Source organism: Crocodylus porosus, unplaced genomic scaffold, assembly GCF_001723895.1.
Source record: "Crocodylus porosus isolate Cpor-Errol unplaced genomic scaffold, CroPor_comp1, whole genome shotgun sequence".
Taxonomy (NCBI): domain Eukaryota; kingdom Metazoa; phylum Chordata; order Crocodylia; family Crocodylidae; genus Crocodylus; species Crocodylus porosus.
The window spans coordinates 26468845-26484202 of NW_017728949.1; the positions used below are offsets into that span (position 1 = coordinate 26468845).

At 41.6% G+C, this 15358-nt stretch overlaps 1 long non-coding RNA gene across 1 annotated transcript in view; it reads left to right on the forward strand.

The window, feature by feature from the left end:
- Positions 1–14079, forward strand: part of LOC109322694 — an 18341-nt gene extending 4262 nt beyond the window's left edge. The window contains exon 3 of the long non-coding RNA XR_002104464.1: positions 14068–14079. This is a non-coding gene — a long non-coding RNA (uncharacterized LOC109322694). The remainder of the gene's footprint in view (positions 1–14067) is intronic.
- Positions 14080–15358: the final 1279 nt, after the last annotated feature.

The window sequence follows — 15358 nt, forward strand, 5'->3', positions numbered from 1 at the left end:
TAGCCCATGACTACTGTGCAGTAGCACTGTGTGGCAGAAAATGTAGTGTGATGTTACTGCACCATAGTCTCAAGCTACTGCACAGTCAGTATCACAAAAAAGCCATTCAACGGCTGTACTGTACAGTAACTCAGGTTATTGCACAGTCAGCATCTTATGTAGATGTAGCTAGTGTGTTGGAGGTCTACTCTGCCTATGCTCCAAGAGGACTTTTATGGACTATGTGTCCCAGGCTCTGGTTGGAGCATCAAGGAAGCATCTTTAATGTCAGGTAAGTTGTAACCATGACCAACACAGAGTTAGAAATGCGTTGCTCACGGACTGTATATCTGCATCAAGTATCACTCAAGCACAGTGGACCAAACTAACTCAATCTTTGAATCATAGCCTTATTCTTTTTTAGGAGAAGCAAAGGAATGAAACAATATTAGAGAACTCATAAGGGGAAAAAAGATTATGTAAATTTCTCCTTTCATAAAATATTTGTAGCATAAAACACAGGAATTTCCAGAGGAAACAAGAATTAGAAGTGTAGAAACAACAACAGTAGAAGCAGAATCAATCATGTTAGAAATTTTTCACCATGTTTACAAAATAGTATGGACAAAAGACAGCTTCACACACATCAGCTCTTACTCAAATGTAGATGCAAGTTGCCAAAAGGGTGTTCTTTTGACAAAAGTATAAGTGCATTTTTACATATATACTTTAACAGTAACATTGAAAATATCTAAAGAAAAACAGCAGTGGAATGAAATTAGAGGCTGTCGGCCAAATACATGTAGGCCAAATATACACATTACACTTTTACTGGTGTAAGTGATTAGAAATTCACTTATACCCACAATGGAACAGACATTTGGCACGTAGAGACTGGTTTAAAAATGGTGGAACCCAGCCTAAGGGCTCAGACAGACGTGACAATTTTCACCTGATCTAGCCCCAAAAAGTGGTCTACAGGCATAACCAAACAGAAGTACATGGCTGCAGACCACTTTAAATGGGCCTGATCTTGTGATAGCCTGAACCCTCACTGCAGGAGGGTTCAGATAAAAGCACTCTACAGTGGACCACCTCCATTAATTTCTGTCTTTGCATGCCTGGAGCAGGGCTCAGCTGATGCAGCCCAGCTTTACTCCCTGCACTGTTTTCAAAATGGGAAGAAGTAAAAGGGGGAAGGGAATGAAGAGAGCTCATTTTGGGGGTTGCCCAGTCATCAATGGAAGGTGGTCTATTTGAGCCCTCCTGAGCTGCAAAGGCTGGGGGGGAGAGGGGGTTGTAGAGAAGAGATACTGCAGACACAGCCTCTCTCCCTAGATAGGCTCCAAATTGGATCCAATCCTCCCTGTTCCCGACCCAACAGCTATCATCTGTTGGCTCAGGAGGAGCAATCTAATCCATGGCACTGTCTGCAAAGTGCCCCCCTGCTCTGCCCCTGGGTGAATGTGTGTTCTGTTTGCTACCAGTCTAAACTACACTGCTTAGAGAAAATGGCATAACTTAGATTGATTCTGCCTTGGGCTATTTGAAAGTCTGTACCTAGCCCTAAAGCATTTCAAAAGCCTTTGAAATGCTTTAGAGGGCCAGATGTACATGCCCTTTGAAGCATTCTAAAAGCTGCCAAAGTGGTCCAAATAGTACCTGTGGAAAAGAGGTACTATTTAGAAGCATTTCTCTTCCTCCTACATTTGCACAGCTCTATGGAGTGGGGCAGAAGACCTATGAATTCCTCTAGAATCCCACAGTGCTCTGCTACTCCTTCTCCCTCCCCCTCTCCCCACCATAACCTTTGTGAGGCATAGTGGACAGTATGACAGGATGACAAACATCCTATGAGTGGCACCAGGTCCCCACACCCTGGCCCATGCTGCTGCCATGCCTTCTGCCCACACCCTGGCCATTGCTTTACACATCCCCTGCTCCAAAGTGCTGGGACTGGTGTTGCCAACAGCAAGAGTGCTAAGGGAAAGCGGAGGAAAAACAGCAGGAAGGTACCCACTGACATCGTCTCCCTTCCCTCCTCCTACGGAGAGCACATGCAGCCCTGTGATATGGGGCTGCAAAGTAACATTGGCATTCAGCTCTGCTCTCCATGCCCTGATGGGAGAGGATAGAAGGAAAATGAGGGAAGAGGGAGTGAAATTGCAGGTCTCAGCAGCCCCCTAGAAGACTTACCCTCCTAATGGGAAGAACCGAATCTGATTCTATCTTTTCACTCACATCTTCAATTTCCAATCGCTGAACGGTCCAAGAATGAATATTATGAATCAATTCTACAACTGGTGAATTCCAAACCAATATAACAAAAACAATAGCTTTTAATCAATTTCTGGACATGAAAATGATGAATGTAACTTAGTGGGCTGAACTCAAGCTTTGTGTGAGTTTTCCACTCAAGGAAATCTCTAGATACAAATGTATGATGATATATGCAAAGGAGAAGGGTGATAAAAAACACTGGTTCTAAAAAGGCAAATAGTTTTGTATATGATTATTGGATATTTACCAGCTCTGTGGCTCTGGTATTCAGTTAAGACTCAGGACATAAATTTAGATTTGCTACCTGGTTCTGCTACAATTTCCTCCATGTAACTTTAAAGAAGATATCTGAGAATCTTGATTCAGACTATGAGACTAACTACTGCATTAGATATTAAAATTGTGGAAAACAAGCGTAATCTACACAGGAAAATGAACATGCAGAAGGAAAACTGCTAACAGAAATATGCCGGAAGAGTATACTGTTTTATTGTGCAGCCTCTTGTGAGTTGCCTTTCCTGTTCCATTCTTCCCTTCAATTCCTCAGCATATAAATTAAACTCATGGTTTCACACACCCATTGAATGCCAAATCTCTTTCTGCCTTTACTCTTATGTATATCAGGTGTTTGGGGAACAATAGCAGCATTCATAGACTATAATAGTAACATTTAGAGGTATTTGTCTTTTCAGAGTTTTCTGACAGATCCATTACTACTTCATTAGCCTTTAGTGGGTAGAAACATTCAGTAAACAAATGAGAGGAACTCTATTTAAAAGCTAGAGAGCTAAATATGGCTCTTCAGTTCAGCCTGCTAATTATCCGGAGTGATGCACATGCTGAAACCAGTCATACTTTCCAGTGAAAAAAATCAATTTTAAAATGTCGTGTCCTAAAATGTTTAAAGAGAGATACATATATGAATATTGTCTTGTCTTGTCTGAGTGTCAGTGGCTACAACGATGCAAATGTTCATACCGTTCCAGGATTATCTGTGCTTTATTACTTCACAATAGGTCAACAAATCTGAGATCCTTTAGAAAAATCTTTACCATTCTTTCACTGTATTTCCTGTTACTATAACAAACCACTCACACTCCTAGAGGGAAATGTTCATTTTAAAACAAAATAGAAGAAAGCTGAAAGAAAAAAAGAAAGAGTAGGCACTCCTGCTTTTGTTTCAGAAGGTATGTAGTATTTCATGGAGAAAACAAGACAGAGCCTTGAGTAACAAGAAAAGATGTTGAGGGATCATTGTCCCTACAATCCAGTGTTTCTTAAAGTCCACAGGGAAGGCAGGAGACAGGAACAAATACTTCTAGTAGAAGAAAGCAGAGGAAACAGATTTCTCTCCAAGGAGATTATTGGCTTCAGGAAATAACTGCATCCCAATCCAATATTTAAAAGTATATTTGATAATTATTTTAGCCCTGACTGAAAATTAAATACAACTGTACTTTACATACAATTGATATAGTTATGGGAAAACAAGAGAATGGGGCAAGAATAATATTTTAAACATGGTGGATATTTCATGTTATGTTATTTTATGTTATTTCAAGCAAAATCCAGGCTGGTTTTGCTTATATATCGGCTCCTGCAGCTGGTATTTTGACAAGATATGATGTACTTTACTAAGGTATCTGTTTTAGGAAGATCTGTTGTTGTAGTTTCCTCCTGTAAATGTGCTTTCAAAAACTCTTTCAGTTTTTCCTAATTGATCACAGGAACTGCATCTCCTTGAGAAGTGGTGAGAGCTGGGATCAATGGCAGACTAGTTTAATGCAGCTCTCAACAACAACCTGCAGAGATTAAGAGCTTGTCAGAAAGATAATTTAGGACATTTATAGATTACTTTCCGAAGTCATCTTGAGCTGTTGCTATTTTGCTTTATGGTGCTATGTCTGTACGTTTGCTATTCCAAAACACATATGCTCTTGATGTATGCACAAAGTATAGCTGTGATCATATATGAAGCACAGATTAGAAGCATCTAGGTACAGATCTTAGAGAAAAATAGGCTAAGTACTAAGTAGCAAGAATCACAATATGCCTGGAATAGTTGTCCAACTGGACGTTTGAGTTATGGATATGATTTCCCCTGTCATTCAAGTGGTAATAGAGAGAGAACATAATGGGCCTAATTCATCCACTATAATGCCACTAAATCAATGGAATAGCATTATCAACAAATGAGCCCAACTGTACTCTGACTAGGAGCTCAGGTGCTGTGGGTTTGGATTTGGATGCTGACTTTCCCAAACAGCAGTCTAAGTTCCACTGGAAAGGCCCTATTACCTACAGAGGAGGGGAAGGAGGCTTGCTACACATCATGGGAAATAAACATTTAGATTCTAAGTGGGGACAATCCTCAACTGGTGCAAACTGGAGTTGCTTTACTGTTTCAACTAGAATTTTGCTGATTTGCACAACTGAAAACTTGGTCCTCCACCATTGTAACAAAACTATCTAAGAATTCTGTTAACATGCTTTAGACTTTCTGTAATAGGCTATGTTAACAAAATACATCTATAGCAGCATACAAACATAGCTACACAGGGCATTTAAAGAAGTCAACCAGTTCTTATTGTTATTTTTTTTGGCTTCATCTAACCTCAATCAAACATGGCTGTTCAACCATACCCCTCCCTGATTATGTTATTTCATCAGCTGAAACCAAGATACTAAGTAAATATTAAGGAGTAGGTGTTATTCATGGAAGAGCTGCTGGTCAGAGAGGAACGGAAACATAGAATTCATTGTGGTATGACTGAAGTGCAAGGTTACTCAGTGAAAAGGTACAAACCAAAATAGTAGAAACAATTTAGTCCTTCAAAATGTGATAAGGATTTCATTTAGACAGTATGATATAGTTTATTATTATGCATCATATAATTTAAGGAGATTAAAGAAGCCCAATATGCCATTCATAGTTATCTGTTTCAGCCCACAACTTTATCTGTACCTGATCGCCAACTCTATAGAGAACATGCCATCATTTTAGCAAACATGACAAGGACAAAGTTGGACAGAAACAATTAACTTACTTTCTCCTGGGTTTTCTTCAATGTACAAGGTGGTGACTTGAAACTAAACCCCACAAGCTGTAAATATATAGCAGGCTAAGTGGGTTGATATGATTTCTTACCTACAGTAAAGAATTAGGCAGCACCGTATTGCCTGCAGCATAGGTTAGAAGTTTTCAATAATAGATTGAATTGTGAGGAGGATGTTTATGTGAGCTTTCCTTCAAAGGATCTTTAAAGGATTCTTATTAGGTAACATAACCTCTATACAAGATGGTTTATACATTACCAAAGTCTTTTATTCAGTCATTTGCATGTATGTTGCTTGTTAAGGTTTTAATTCATGTGCTTAATATGAAATGTAGTTGTAACATTGTTCTGAGATCAAGCCAGAAACATCTGTAGAAATTGTTTTAAAATCTAGAAAAGCACAAGAATCACTGTCTAATATTTAATGGAAGAAAGAATCCAGGCAGATGGGAATTTTAGAGAAGATAAAAACCCAAAAATATCTAAAGACTTTCCATGTGAGTTTTGTCTATCACAATGAACTGACCACAAAAGGTACACAAATTTATTCTCTTTAATTTCTTTTAGGACTCTTATAGCCCCATTGCTACAGTAGGGGTACTGCAGTAGTGCCACAATTGTCATGTTTAGAACATTTTGTAAATAACTGTAGAACAAATGTGTTCACACTAGGACTTTAACTGGCAAAAAAAATTGTATCATTTATCCCCAGGTAGAGGTCCAAGTGTTTTAGTATGCAGCAGGTTCAAAGTCATCCAAGATGTCTGTTGAAGCAGAGAATTGACCTGAACCATAGAAAAATCTCTCTCATCTAGATAGTTTGCATTTTTTTTTAGAAAGTAAGGTAAGAGTCCATTATGTTTTTGAATATATTATATCTCAATAAGGATACACATGTAGATTGGATTCTTAAATTTACCACTCTGGCAACTCTTGGATAAACTCAGAACATTTCTTGTGCTATTTCACATTTTTGGTTCTGGTGGATATCAGAACAAATGGGTGCAAATTCAAGTATGACCTGAACTTGACTCTTTAACATGAATTGTTCTGAAAGGTTACGTAACCTGGAAGTAGGGGGATTATGTAGCTACAATATTTTTCCTATTCTCACTATAAATCTTCCTGGAACACTGTGAAGTTCAATACTGCAAAAGTTCACTGCAATATTTTCTGTTATGCACAGGCATGAAAGTGATTTGTACTATTTCAGTGAAGCGTTGCTCTAGAAAATGTGTTTTTTTGATGATTTATAAAAGAGAACATGTGATTTTAAATGTATTACTCTTTTACAGGCGATATTAATACTAAGCTGTAAACACAGACTCAAACATTGCAAGACAAATATCAATACCAGGCTTTGAGTACAGCCCTATTTATTTCTTAGACCAATAATGAAGGGTGACCTTTATTTTATCTCAGTAATTAAAAAATGCAAAAGAGCAATTTCTTCTGTCTGGGTCAATTAATTTTTGCTTATGTTAAAATATCTGATCCTTAAAAACTTTAGAGATGTTTAGAAGAATGCAAGCACAACTGCTGTCAAATGTACAGCTATGAGAGCTTTGAAGAGGCCAAAAAGCTGCGTAAGTACAAGCATCATGTTTACTATTATATTTTATATGTTAATCAAATTGTGGATTCATTTACCCAGGAAATGAAACTCTATTCTCACTCCACACAAACAACTACTCTAACTGGTGAATTCATCTCCTTTGTGTATCTGACAGGAACACTGAAAGACTAGTATCTGATCCAAGTCCCATGCAAGTCAATGGAAAGATAGTTAATGACTATTCAAATAGTGATTTCATTATTTTCATGGAAACTGGCAGTTTCTGCAAACGCAAAGAAAAATGTCTGTTTCCACAATCTTTCATGGAATTGCCAGGAAAAAAACCTTACTAAAAATAAAATACTGGCTCCCCAGGGGTAGCTTGTGGCCACTGCAGCCTGGCCTCGCAGCCCAGCAGGGGGGAACCCAGCACAAAAAGGAACAGCCAAGGTGGTGGCTACCCCTCCTCCTTCCACCACTTATTGGCCAAGAGGGCTGTCTTTCATGCGACCCCACCCCCCTCTACCAATCAATGCTGAGAGGTGGGGCTGCATGAAAGGCACCCTTTTCTTCCAATCAGTGGTAAGGGAAGGGGATGCATGAAAAGCAGCTGTCTCAGCCAATCAGTCCTATGAGGTCTGCTGCAAAAAGACCACATGCATGGCAGCTGGTAAGCCCGTGCAAAATGACTAGAATTCACTTCAGATTCAGCCAATTCAGGGGACAGTGATTCGATTTGCTGATTTGAATCACTGCCCCAAATTGATTCAGCTGAATCTGATTTGGAGATTCGACTGTTGCTGAATCTCCGAGTCACACAGGCCCCATTCCCTGCCCACTCTCTGAGTCCCAGAAATGGCTACTCTGCCCACCCCAGCTCTTTGGAAAAAAAAGCCCCAACTCACTGGGTGCTGCCAGATGTGTGTGGGGGGGGGCAATCCCCACTGCCCCACGCCACATGGGGGGCTCTGCTATGAACCCCCCAACCCCTGTCCCTTCCCCCCACCATGGCTGCCTTGCCCGCCTCAGCTCCTGGCCCTTTAAAAACAACCCCCCCAGAAGCCCTGCACTCACTAGCTGCTGCCTGGCAAGGGGGGTGATGCCCACTGCCCCGCATTGCATAGGGGGCTCTGCATGAGCCCCCAGAAACCCTGAGGCCACTGTGGCAGCTGGTGAGTCCAGGGGGGTTGGTTTTTTTCTTAAAGGGCCAGAGCTGGGCTGGGCGGGGCAGCCATGGGCGGGGTTGGACCAGTGGGCAGGGGTCAGGGCTCTCATGGCAGAGCCCCCCCTGCAGCATGGGGCAGTGGGGGTCATCAGGGATAACCCCCCTGCTGGGCAGCAGCCAGCGAGTCCAGGCTTTTCAATGAAGAGATGGGAGGTAGTATCGGATTAAGCAGCCATAAGGTGGCTGGGGGTGTGGGATTAGGGGACACTTGGGGGGGCTAGGGGATCAGGCAGGGGATGGGGCCTGGCAGGGGTCCAGCCCATGACCCCATTCCCGCCACCTCCAGCCTCCCCCCCCTTACCCCGTACTTACCAGCTTGGAGTCCGGGTCCAGCTCCCTGCTGCAGCAGGTGGGAGCTGCCCAAATCACTAAAGCTTTCTGAATCTTTTTTGAATCAATTCAGGGAGCTTTGAATTGATTCAGACCTTTTAATTGGTCCTCGATTCAATTTGGACTTGGAGATTCGGCAACTGAATAGGGCTGAATCTCCTCTGAATCGAATCAGCACGCAAAACTTTGCATAGCCCTAGCAGCTGGCACCATGACTGGCCCATGAAATCACCTGTCTTCTGTTTCAATTTTTGTAGGTCCCTATTAATGATCATAATGGGCATTAGATGATGATCATAAAGTCCAAATAGAGAATCAGCAGACTCCCCCTGTGTAACACTCAAATGATGAGAACTAATCTACATCTCTTGAAGAGTCTCTGACATTCCCCAAGTGCTGATATCTATTTCTTTCATATAGTGAAAGGAAATATCCTGCCCCATTTTCCTTCATGATCTTGGCATCAAATCTTTATTGCACAGCAACTTCAGTGAGCAGAGATTCTGTTTAGTCCTATTCCAGGAGAAGTCCCTTGGAGATCCTGCCACCTCACACATCCAAAATTTTGGCCAGCACTTCATTTTCATTTTCAACATTTTTCATTTTGCCATTTTTAGCAATTTTACTAAACATTTTGGTCTGTTTATATTTTTGACCTCTCCAAGTGATAAATCTGTTAAACTATAAATCTAGATAATTGTGGCTAATATTTAGCCATGACATCCATTCTATTAATACTGTGTTTACAATACTTTTGAATTTAGAAGGAATTGAAAAGCTAAAAAGTTTATTCTTGTCAAAAGGCATATGGTAGCATAAGTGGCAAAAATCTGAACTGGCCAACATATAAATTCTTTCAAGGTTACTCACTGTATGGTAACATATGTTGTTAGATAAGAAAATGGATTTAGTAACAAAATGAATTGATTTGCACTTTAGTATGTGGATTAGGCCTGTGTGAAGCTTCGGGTAGTGATTCAATTTGGAGGAAATTTGGCTTGATTCGGTGGCTGAATCTATGAAGCCAAATTGAATTGGGGGACATTCAAAGGTCCAAATTGATTCAAAGCTCTCCTAATTTTCAGAAAAGACTCAGAGAGCTTTGATAATTCAGGCAGTCCCTGGTGGCTGCAGTGGGGAGCTGCAGCTGGGCTCAGAGCTGGTAAGTACTAGGAGCGGGGGAGAAGGAAGGGGACCATGGGGGGGGGCTCCTGTCAGCACCCATTCCCTGCCTGCTCCCTGAGCCCCCCCGACCCTCACCCACTCCCCCAGCCTCTCCATGGGTGCCTTGCCCACCCCAGTTCCCAGCATTTAAAAAAAAAAAAGCTTCAGAGCTCAGCGGGTGCTCCTGGGTGGGGGGGGGGGCAAGCTCTGCTGCCCCTCCCCACTGCCTCACTGCATGGGAGACTCTGCAATGGGAGACTCTGCAATGAGCCCTCTGATCCCCTCTCACTTTCCAACCCCCTCACAGGTGCCCCGACTGGGCCAGCTCCAGCCCTTTAATAAAACTATGAAACTATGAAAAAAAAATTGAGAAAAGTCCCAGGACGCAGCACTCTTGCAGCAGGCTTAGAGCTTTGGGGAGCTCATGCAGAGCCCCACATGCAGTGGGGGGCAGCCAGAATCACCCCCCCCCCCGACAGGAACGGTGAGTCCAGGGGGGTTTTCAGAGGTTTTTTTTTTTTTAAAGGCTGGAGCTCCAGCCAGTGGGGCAGCCTTGGGGGGGGCAGGGCTCATGCAAAGCCTCCCCATAGGGCAGTGGAGGCCAGTGGTGACTGCCCCCTGCCCAGCAGCACCTGGTGAGCCAAGCCTTTTTTTTTACCAAGTGCCAGGTGGTGGGGAGGCCATTGCCAGGCTAGGGGGCATGGGCCTGGCTGGTGCTGAATCTCTGAATCAGGTTTGGCCGAATTGATTTGGGACAGTGATTCGAATCACCGAATCGAATCTCTGTCCCTCGAACTGGCCGAATCCAAAGAGAATACTAGTTGCTTTGCACAGGCCTAATGTAGATGTGTAAAACAAGTTAAAGTCTATTTATACAAAGGAAGGAATGCTGCTGTCATTTAAACACAGAAATTGTTTAAATTAGGGGTGTAGAATTTACATCAGTAAGTACAAAGGGTAGAAGGTAATATTAAGAAAAGAAGTTTGACTGCTAGAAAAAGAAGATACTTAAAAGGGAAATCTAACCTAGTTTTGTTTTGAGTTCATGCAACTGAGTTAAGTTTATCAATAGAATGGCAGCTAAAGCCACCCCCAGCCTTCAAAAATGCAAGTAGATGGAGCTGATACCTCCATCACCTACCCCAAAGGAACTGAAGACCCATCTTACTCTTACATTATAGAAAAGCCACCTATGCAGCAAAAGGTGTTGCTAGCCCTTGAAATGTACACATCTTCTGATGCATATTTATAATTAGGCTGTAGGGAACTGTTCAGGGTTCGAATTATGGGGGGGAGCTTGAGTGGGGAAACCCCACCTCCCACTGACCTGTCAGGCCCACCCTGCACCTTTTTAAGTGGCCCAGGCTGTAGCAGTGGCTCCTTCTGGCTGCCACTGCCAGAGACCCCCCCCATGAAGTCAAAGTATTATTGAAACTCTGGACCTGTTTTTTCTATTTTGTGTATAGCCTGTGTAAAGACTGAGGCAGACCCTTTCATTCAGCTTGCTCTGAATGGTTTTGAACCTAAAAACTGAGCCAGGAGTGAACTGATCCAGGAATATAGAGAACAGCTGGAGAAGACAGAAACAAAACTTCAGTCAGTGTCTGTAAGCAATGAGTGCCAACAACAAAAAATAAGAAGCGGTGTTATTTCTGAAAATAGCAAACTCTATTGTACTTAATAGTAACAGGGTCCCTACCTACCCCATTACTGAGAGGGAGAATACTGGAGAGGGGTGGGGCACCCTAATAAACCCTGACTATGAATATAAGCCAGACTTCAGGCTGCTGCCAGACCCAGAGCTGAGGAGCAGTGGTGGTAAGACCCCAGAATACTGTGAGACTCGCTGCCCAAATCCTACAACTGGGAGTCACATCATGCAGGAGAACTAACCTGGTAGCTTCCAAAATAAAAATAGTAGGCTGCAGAGACTGAGCTACAGACTGTTAATAGAGGAAGGCAGGGCTGCAGCAGGCCTGCTAATCAGGCTAGCAGGAAACTACTGATTCCTCTTAAGGGAAACCAAATCAGGTGGCCAGAAAGGGCAGAAGCAGAGGTATATATAAGTCAAGCTCAAGGGCTGTAGTTGGATTTTTGAGCCCTGCTTGGGCAGGAGCAGAGCTTTGGTCCTTGGGGGAGAAAAATGCTCTGCAAAACCTGGAGGACAAGAGCTCATGTGTCTATAAGTGATGGAAACTCTGCAAGGCTTTGTTTAGGAGAAAATAAGTGAGGAAGGTTTTACATTTATGTTGCTGATGGTTTGCACCTTCAAAGCATGGATGTGGTTATGGGGGAGGCCACAGGCTATGATTTGTGCCAGAAAGGCATAGGGCACTTGGTAGTTGGACCCTAGAAGTCCTGAAGCTGAGCTAGTAGGCTGTCTGAGAAGCCAGTGAATTGTGTGGAGGGTATGAGGGAGCAGCAAACTGTGTGGGACCATAGGATAGCTTGTGGGCTGTGGGGCACTGTAGTCAAGTTTTGAGTGAGGGAAAAAGGTCCTTCAGCAGCAGAAAGGCTCATGGTCTGACACCCTGACTGGTTGCAAGCAATCTCCCAAAGCAATCAATGGCATCAAGATATGGCAGGTGAAGCAGGATAGCATACTAAATGAGTGACAGATAAGCTGGAGCAGAGTACTAGATGACAAGATGCCCGAGATGCCCATAACCTGCTACAATGCTATTTTAATAGATTTTACTTAACTTAGGCAACTGGAGCATACAATAAAAATATATTCCAGAAAGTTTAAGAGCTTTCAATGTAAAAATAACCAACACATCTTTAAAAAAAAAAGTTTAAAAAGCCTGTTTAAGTGAATATCTACAAGAACCTGTGAATGATCTATAGATAAAGCGATAATCTTTCAGTTCTGGGGGCTAAGGGATTTCCCAATAAGTGACTATCATCACTGATATCTGGAATAAAAGAAAGGTACTCTTCTGAGACTTTGGACAAAAAAAATACTAAAAGAATAGTACTGTAATAAAACACTAACTAAATACTATGGCATTTGCCACAGTGTGTGCTGCTCCATGAAACCTTTTTTGTGTACTCCAATCTTGACTCCAATGCTTTCCTCCCTGAATTTGTCTGCTCTTGGTGTCAATGTCTGACATTTGGGAAGGAACTCAACATCATCTCTTCCAAGCCCCTGCTCAAGACAAGCTCTGTCTTGCCAAAACTATTGCAAAAAAAATATGTTTAACTGCATTTAAAAGCTCCTGGAGACAGAGGTTCCACAATATTTTTAGGCTGTGCTCCAATGCTTAAGTATCCTTCTCTTGAGAAAGTAATATATAATACAAGAAGAGAGACCTGAAGCAGGAAAGCATGGGAGGTCAAAGTTGAAATCCATAAAAAAAAAAAGAGTACATGGAGCAGCATACACTGTGGAAAATAACATAATAAGACAATGTACAACACTTACAAAAAAAGATGCAAAAATTTCAAAGGATTATTTCACCTTGTAGGAGTTTGCAAGCACCAGCAGAGTATTCACAGTATGGACAATGAGAACGACAGCAGAACCATTAACTTGGGCAATGTCTTCATAGGAACAATGGACACGGTTGCAGCAGAAGATGAATGGACTATCAGCCTGAAGGCAAATGGAACATTTATCAATTTTAAGTGGGACACAGGTGCAGAAGGGAATTTGATGCTGGGAATGGTGGTTACTAGCAATGAAAGAAGAGAGGTGAACAAAAGAAGACACATGCCTAAAAATTAGGGCTTACAGAAATAAGCTTATTCCAATGGAAGGAACATGCAAAGAGAAATTTATCAGTAGAAAAAAATGGAAAAACTCAGTTTTTAAAAGTAATGTATCAATTCCTTGGTTCTCTTGTTGCATTTCTCCCCCCGCCCCACACACACACACTCTCTCCCCAGCTTCACTGGAGGAGCAGGGGATCACCACAATTGAGGGAAAAGTATGAAGGTAGTTTCCAAAGGACAGGAAAGCTTGAGAAGAGTGCACAATAGAGCAAAAGAGTGCAAGTATCTCACAATTCATGCCCTTAGGAAAAATCCATGAGTTCTAAGGCAGAGTCCAAAAGAGGAACTTGGATGGACTCCTTACTCTGAGTGTCATGAAGATCTAAAATAAGAACATAGGGAGTAGTTATTTTGCTGGCAACTGCAGGAAAATAACAGCAATGATAAAGGGAATGAAACCTTTTCTTATTTACATACCTTGAAGAATTAAAAAAATGCTTAAAACTTAAAAGGAAATAGTTTTCTACCTCAAAGGTGAGAAATAAATGAGATATGGCTAATGCTGAATATATATATTTTTCTATACTTGTTTTATTGATGGTATTTTGGCAGGTACTGGAGGGGGGGTGGTACAGGACAAAAAGCAAACATTTGTTCACTAATTTTGGAATTCTGTTTTCTTAGACTTCTATTTTGGTTTTGATTTGGCATCCAAGGTACATCAAGAAAATATGAATTTGATTGTCTAGGTGTTTCCAAAGCATTAACTGCTGTGACTTCCAGAAGCATGTTGCCAAACCCCTGTTACCAAACTTCCAGCCCTGTTGACTAGATGGCATGGTCCTGTGTGCTGGATCACACTGAGGTGCATTTTTTGAACCACAGCTGGATCTGGCATTCAGGCCAATACTCCAGACTTACTCTGTGAACCAACCCTGCACACTGAATTCATAATAAATTTGGTTCATAGACCAGCCCTGCCCCACTCATCTGGCCCATGGGGCCGGGAGATTGGTGCTACTAGTATACCGTGTGGAGAAATAGATCCCTAATATCTGCCTAAAATTAAAACTTAAGGGCACTTAAAGAGCACCTAAATGTTATGGTCCAAATCTTGAAACCAGTACCTTGTTGCAGGAAATATCTGTGTATTTGAAGAAGGAGGCTTTAATTTTTATCCAGAGATGTAAAAATCTACATGTATTCAATTACGGAAATTTCCTATTGACTTAACAGACAATAAGTCATTTATTGAGAAGATAGCAAACCTTTGCTTAAAAATACATTTTTTTCAGCTATAGATGTATTATTTGTTGAACATAAAACTGAGAGAAATGTGATGGTTACATATCTACTCCATATTGTATTTGGAAAAGTGTAGTGAAGACTACAGTTAGATTTAAGTACATATCAATCTATGTAAACAATCAATCAATTTCATACATATTAAGCACATGTACATATATAGATTGATTCTTCTCAGCTGAAAGGAGGACCGTGATTGCCAAAGCTACTGCTGAAGATGAACCTTACAGAAATAAAGATAATTAGCACAAGTATTGTTAGGACAGCATATTTCTAACCTCTATTAGAATTTACAGGAGAGCATTTAGTATTAGATGGGTATGTATCCACTGTAAGGTAAATACATAACTGGTTGGTTCATCATGTTCAGTGAGTAGTCCTCAATGGCTTAATGTCCAATGTCAAAGGAGGTATCAAGTGGGGTTTTCCAGGGGTCTGATATTGATATTGAATCTGATATTGTTCAACTTCTTCATTAATGATTTGGACAATGGGATTGAGACAATGGGACAGTGAACACATACCAAATTTGTTGTTGCTACCAAGTTGGGTGGTGTTGCAGGCCCTCCAGATGGAAGGGCTAAGATTCAGAATGACCTAGATAAACTGGAGAAATGGTCTGCAGTCAGTCAGATGAGATTCAAGAAGGACAAGTGCAAAGTCCTGCACTTGGGTTAGAATAGTTGCATGTACAAATACAGACTGAGGGATGACTGTAGAACTGAAGTGGAGGACCTGGGGGCTACA